We start from the raw sequence: 5,556 nt of genomic DNA on the forward strand, positions 1-5,556 counted from the left end.
GGTTCAAACCCAGGCCCCTTGCATTGGGAGCGTGGAGTCCTCGCCACTGGACCACAAGGGAAGCCTGAAACAGGTTCTTTTGACAGTCATGATTGAAACGGAGCTACAGCTAAAGATTCTTCCTCCTGCTTTATTCTTTGGCTAGGTTTTGAGGCTTGTTTTCTCTTGGGCTTTTCTTGCAAGTCTTACACGCCTTGTTTAAAAATAAAGCAAATTCTCCAAATTATGACAGATTTTTGATGACTTGATGTTCTGTAAAATCTTGCTTGGTTGAAATATTTATTCTAAAAAATCACCTTTTCCAAAGTCTAGGTCTTGGTAGGACAACTGCAGGGGAGTTAAGATGCTAATAGGTATGTTCAGATCCCTTGTACTAGGCACACATGAGAGTTAGGATCCGTCAGGCCTTGCCATTGGTTCTTGGGTTGCCCTTCTGGGGTGATTTCTGCTGGGGCAAGTGATGTTAGCTGCCTCAGACCTTTATGCTGTTAAGAAAAACCTGTGTTAGAAAAACTTATTTCAGGGATAAAATTGAATGTAAGGCCAGGTGGTGTTGAATCTCAAGGAAATTGCAGTGTAAAGTCAGTTTCTCATAAATCTGATAACCAGGAGACTGATTTGAGGTAACATTGGGGCTTTCCTGGTGGCTCAGAGGTTAAAGCGTCTGCCTCCAATGCAGGAGACCCAGGTTCGATCCCTGGGTCGGGAAGATCCCCTGGAGAAGGAAATGGTAACCCACTCCGGTATTCTTGCCTGCAGAATCCCATGGATGGAGAAGCCTGGTAGGCTACAGTCCACGGGGAAAGAGTCGGACACGACTGAGCGACTTTACTTTCACTTTCTTTTGGTTCATTTGGATGGTGGTGGGCCCACTGTATGCTTTTTTCTTTTGGCTGCACTTTGTGGCTTGCAAGATCTTAGCTCCCCAACAAAGGATTGGACCCAGGCCCGGCAGTGAAAGAGCTGAGTCCTAACCACAGGACCACCAGGAATCCCCTTGAGTGTATGTTTTTGTTTTTGTTTTTATTGGAAGATAATTGCTCTACAATGTTGTGTTGGTATCTGCCATACATCAGCATGAATCAGTATAAATACTTCCCCTCCCTCCCTTGAGTGTATGTTAATGAGAAGGATTGAAATGAAGGGCGGGAGATACAGAGGGTGATATCAACCTACAGAGGTTAAAAGAAGCAAGGGTAGGGTTCTTTCCTTAAAGCTTTCAGGAAGTTGAATTGGCCTCTAAGATTGCAAAGGCCTTGCAGGGGCTGAACAGGCCCTGCTGCTTCTCCCTTCCCGAGGCTGCTTTCCTGTCTCAGCACTGAGGGCCTGTCTACCACCTTCCATTCCCCCAACCCCCATTCTCCTGCCTGGATGCCCTTAGTCTCTGATGTTCCTAAGGACATTGATTATGCCATGAAGGTCTTTAGGCCCTGTGTTTTTGAGTATGTTCCCTTGGTTTTTAGCTTCCAGAATGAAAGGAAAGGAAACCCAGAGGGGCAGGGAAACTTTCCATCCCAACCCTTGGTAACCTTACCCGCCCCAGAGCCTCAGAAAGCTGGCTGGCTCCTCTTCCAGCTGAGTCCCTGTGGCTAGCTCCTCTTCCAGCTGATCCTCTTTGCTGCTGATCTATTATATGCCCCCCCAGTGACAGCTCACTGTCCCCAGCCCCATGCCCCGAGGGAGACCAAAGCCAGCCATCAGAGTCTGACTGTTCATCTTTCCCTTTCCCCGAGGTCTTTTCCCCAGCACATTTCTTCAGTAGCTAGGCAGCCACCTGTGAAAAACAGAAGGGGCGGGAAGGGGAACTTCCAATCCAGTGTTAAGACCACACAGCCAATGCAGGGGGCATGGGTTTGATCTCTGGTCAGGGAACTGATTCCCACATTTCTCACAGCATGGCCAAAAAGTAAAAATTTTAAAAGGTAAAGAGTGACATGTTGAAAAAAAAAAAACGGAGGGGAAGGCTCCTTTTGAAACAAAAATGTCTGAAGCCCTGCAGAGTGACAAGAAGCCTTTGTCCCATTGCTCTCTGTCCTTCGTTTTTTCAACTGGCTCAGTTCTGTGTCTGTATTCTCCAAGTTCACCTCCACACCTGCTGTTCCAGCCGGGTCTTGTCACTTCACCCATACAGTTGCCATGAGCTCACACACATACTGGGGTTTCGATTCATGGTTTGAATGTAAAAACAGGACAGTCAGCCTTGTCCATTTCACCCGGGCAATACACAGAGCAGTAAGTCAGCCTGGAGCCACTCCACTGAACTGTAGTTCTCATCCTCAAAGTTCTTGGGGTAGGGCCTCTGATGACAGGGGTTGGGGACTTACTATGCAGGAGGGCTGCAGCCATGGGGAGAGCTGCTGAAGCCTGGCTTGAGGAGGATTCCCCCTCCCATCCTTTTCCTGCAGCCGTCTCCCACGGGGCCTGTTACTACTACTCAGCTGCCACCAGGGGGAGCCAAACCTGCTCAGGGCTCTAAGCACCTGCTAAGAGCTTAGAGCTCTCCAGGTCCCCTCTTTCCCTTTATGTCGCCAGCAGTCAGGGTGACAACACGGTGCTCAATTCTCACTCATTCAGCAGACAGGAAAGTGCACACAGTGTAAGCACATTCCAAGTGCTGTGCTAGATGCTTAGAACTCAGAAAGGAAACTCTTATTTACCCGAAGCACTTGTCTAGAGGGTGAAATAAGGCATTACAACTTGGTGTGATAGAGATTATGATGAGGGAAGAGCCAAGTGCGATGGGAGCACAAGAGGGTCACCTGAGCCAGTGGTGGAAGTCAGGGAAAGCTTCCTCAAGGAAAACATTTTGACTTAAAGCAGTTGCTTACAAGTTGGCCAAAGGGGTTTGGGGAGAAGGGTCTTTCAGGCAAAAAAATAGCAAAAAAGAATGCAGCTGAGGAGGACTTCCCTGGTGGTCCAGTGGTTAAGACTCTTCCAATGCAGGGGATGTGGATTTGATCCCTGGTTGGGGAACTAAGATTCCCCATGCCCTGGGGCAACTAATTCTTTGCATGGCAATGAAGACCCAGGGTAGCCAAAAAAAAAAAAAAAAACCAAGAATGGGGCTGGTATGTGTGTGTGTGTTTACAGGTAAGATGGGGAGCTGTAATGAGTAACGGGGGTGGGAAGACCAGATCATAAAGGATGGTATAAGAATGACTGGATGCCTGTCTTTCCAGGGTACTTAGTAACAGCACCCCCTTACATGCTGTCCTGGTTTGGATAAATGAGTAAGCTATCACATGCTATCCTACTTGTAAGACATACTAAGGAGTGTGAACTTCATTCTAGGAGCAGAGAAGAACCCCTGAAAGTTGGAAGAGGGACCTGACAGGATCAGATCCAGACAGATAAAATAGACTGGCAGTATGTGAAGAATGGATTGGGTGGAGCTAAGTGTGGAGGAAGGTCAGTTATGGAGCCATGCAGTTGTCCAAGGGAGAGATGAGGGTGGCCAGGGCAAGAGAAGTGTTGGTAGAGAGAAGACCAATTTGTACTCTTGGGCAGCAAAATGCAACAGAACCTGGTGGATGCTGGTACCGTGGAGGATGGGGCTGCCTGTGGAGAGGTTGTGGTCATCAATATATTTTTGCCCAAATGCCTTTTCCAGATAGTTATGAGGCAGTGGGGCTGCAAACCGGGCCAGTCTTAAGTATCCTGGATATTTGAATCCAAAGGATAAGGAAAAGTGGGAGGAGGATATGTAACGGGAGGAAAGCTAGGGAACAGTGAAGAAAGGTAAAAAGAGTTTTAAATGCACAAGGTAAAAACCTGGATTATAGGTTATCTAAAAGAGAACAATAAATGGAAGCCAACATAGAAGGCTGTACAGGAAAGAAAGGTGGATATTTTTAAAATTACAGTTTACAACAGCATGTGACCATTAGGGAGACGTGTGTAAAAAGCCTTCACCTATAATCTGCTGCTCCATGACAGGGATGATGATTTTGGTGTATTTGGGAGGTAGGCATGAGTGAGGCAAGAGCGGAAACAGCAGGTGAACTAGAGAAAATCTATGGTAACAGTTTAACAGGGTCCAAGGCCAGATTTAGAAGGCTACATCACCAACCCAGCTAGGGAATGGCAATCAGAGACTCATTGCAAAGGAGGGCAAAGGCTTCAGAGCCTTGTGTCCATGCTGAACAGGATCCTTGTTTTCTTCTTAATTAAAATGTTCATTTTGAGATAGTTAGATTCGCATGCAGTTGTGAAAAATAATTCAGAGATCCCATACCCCCTTTACCCACTTTCTCCTGCTTGTCACAGCTTGCAGAGCTAGAGTGTAATATACAACAGAATCAATATATTGACACAAGCAAGATACAGACAGTGCCATCGTCACCAGGAGCCCTCACAGCCGCTTCCCTCCCACCCCTGCACCCTCCCTTGTCCCTGGCAACTACTAATCTGTTCTTCATTTCCATAATTTTATCATTTCAAGAGTGTAATGTAAATAGAACCACACAGCATGTAACCTTTTGGGATTGACTTTTTTTCTTTTTAAACTGAGCCTAATTCTCTGGCTATTAATACAAAATGCATGTTATCAATAGTTTGTTCCATGGTATACATGTACCAGAGTTTAACCTTTCACCCATCTAAGGACATCTGTGTTTCCAGTTTGGGGCTATTAAGAATAAAACTGCTGCGAACATTTATGTACAGGTTTTTGTGTGAACAGAAGTTTTTTATTTCACTGGGATAAATGCCCAGAAACACAGTTGCTGAGTCTTATAGTGGTTGCATGTTTCGTGTTTTTTTTTTTTTTTTAAATGCCAAACTGGTTTTCACAGCGGCTGCACCATTTTAACGTTCCCAGAAGCAGTGTACGAATGGTCCAGTTTCTCCGCAGCCTTTGGTTGTCACCATTTGGATTTTCGCCTTGTGTTTAGCCAGTTTGAGTGGTGTGTAGTAATGTCTCCTGGTTGTCATTTGTGCTCCCTAGGCTAATGATGTTAAGCATCTTTTCTTGTGCTTACTTGCCATCCTTAGATCCTCTTTGCTGTAGTGTCTGATCAAATTTAGGGGGATCTTTTCTAAGCCTTCTGTTTCAGCTTAGCTCCCTCTGACAGGGCTCTAGCACAAAAAGGGGAGGGGATTGGGGCACCACCACAGGACTGCCAGCTGGGGGTCAAAACACAGGTCCCCACTCAGCCTCCACAGACAACTCTGTAGGGAACCTCCCTGTTCTTGGTGGGCAGGGTTGGGTGTTCCAGTCTCCACTGATACCTCCTGGCTGGGGGGCATAGGAATTCCTCATTACCGCTCCCCACTTGGCCTCAATAGACATCACAGGTGGAAAGGGTATGGCTCTATTACTGCTGGGTGACAGAGAAAGTCTTAACTCTTTACTAGAGCATCTGACACCACCCAGCCAGGAAGGAAGTGTAGTAGTCAAATTACCGCCTTGTGGGTGTAGAAGTCCTGGCTCCCCACGTGGTCTCCACTGATGCCCAAGCAGGGACCAAATTACCACCTAGCTCCCTCCTCTGCCTTCTCTGGCATCCTGTCTGGTAAGGGACTCAGGTGGGAGCTTGGGAGCCTGATGTTGAAATC

General features: G+C 46.8%; 1 non-coding gene across 1 annotated transcript; it reads left to right on the forward strand.

The window, feature by feature from the left end:
• Positions 1 to 637: 637 nt before the first annotated feature.
• TRNAW-CCA (transfer RNA tryptophan (anticodon CCA)) lies at positions 638 to 710 on the forward strand. Its single transcript has one exon. It is a non-coding gene; the product is annotated as a tRNA-Trp (tRNA).
• Positions 711 to 5,556: the final 4,846 nt, after the last annotated feature.

The sequence above is a fragment of the Bos javanicus genome, chromosome X (genome assembly GCF_032452875.1).
Source record: "Bos javanicus breed banteng chromosome X, ARS-OSU_banteng_1.0, whole genome shotgun sequence".
In the NCBI taxonomy this organism is placed as follows: Eukaryota; Metazoa; Chordata; class Mammalia; order Artiodactyla; family Bovidae; genus Bos; species Bos javanicus.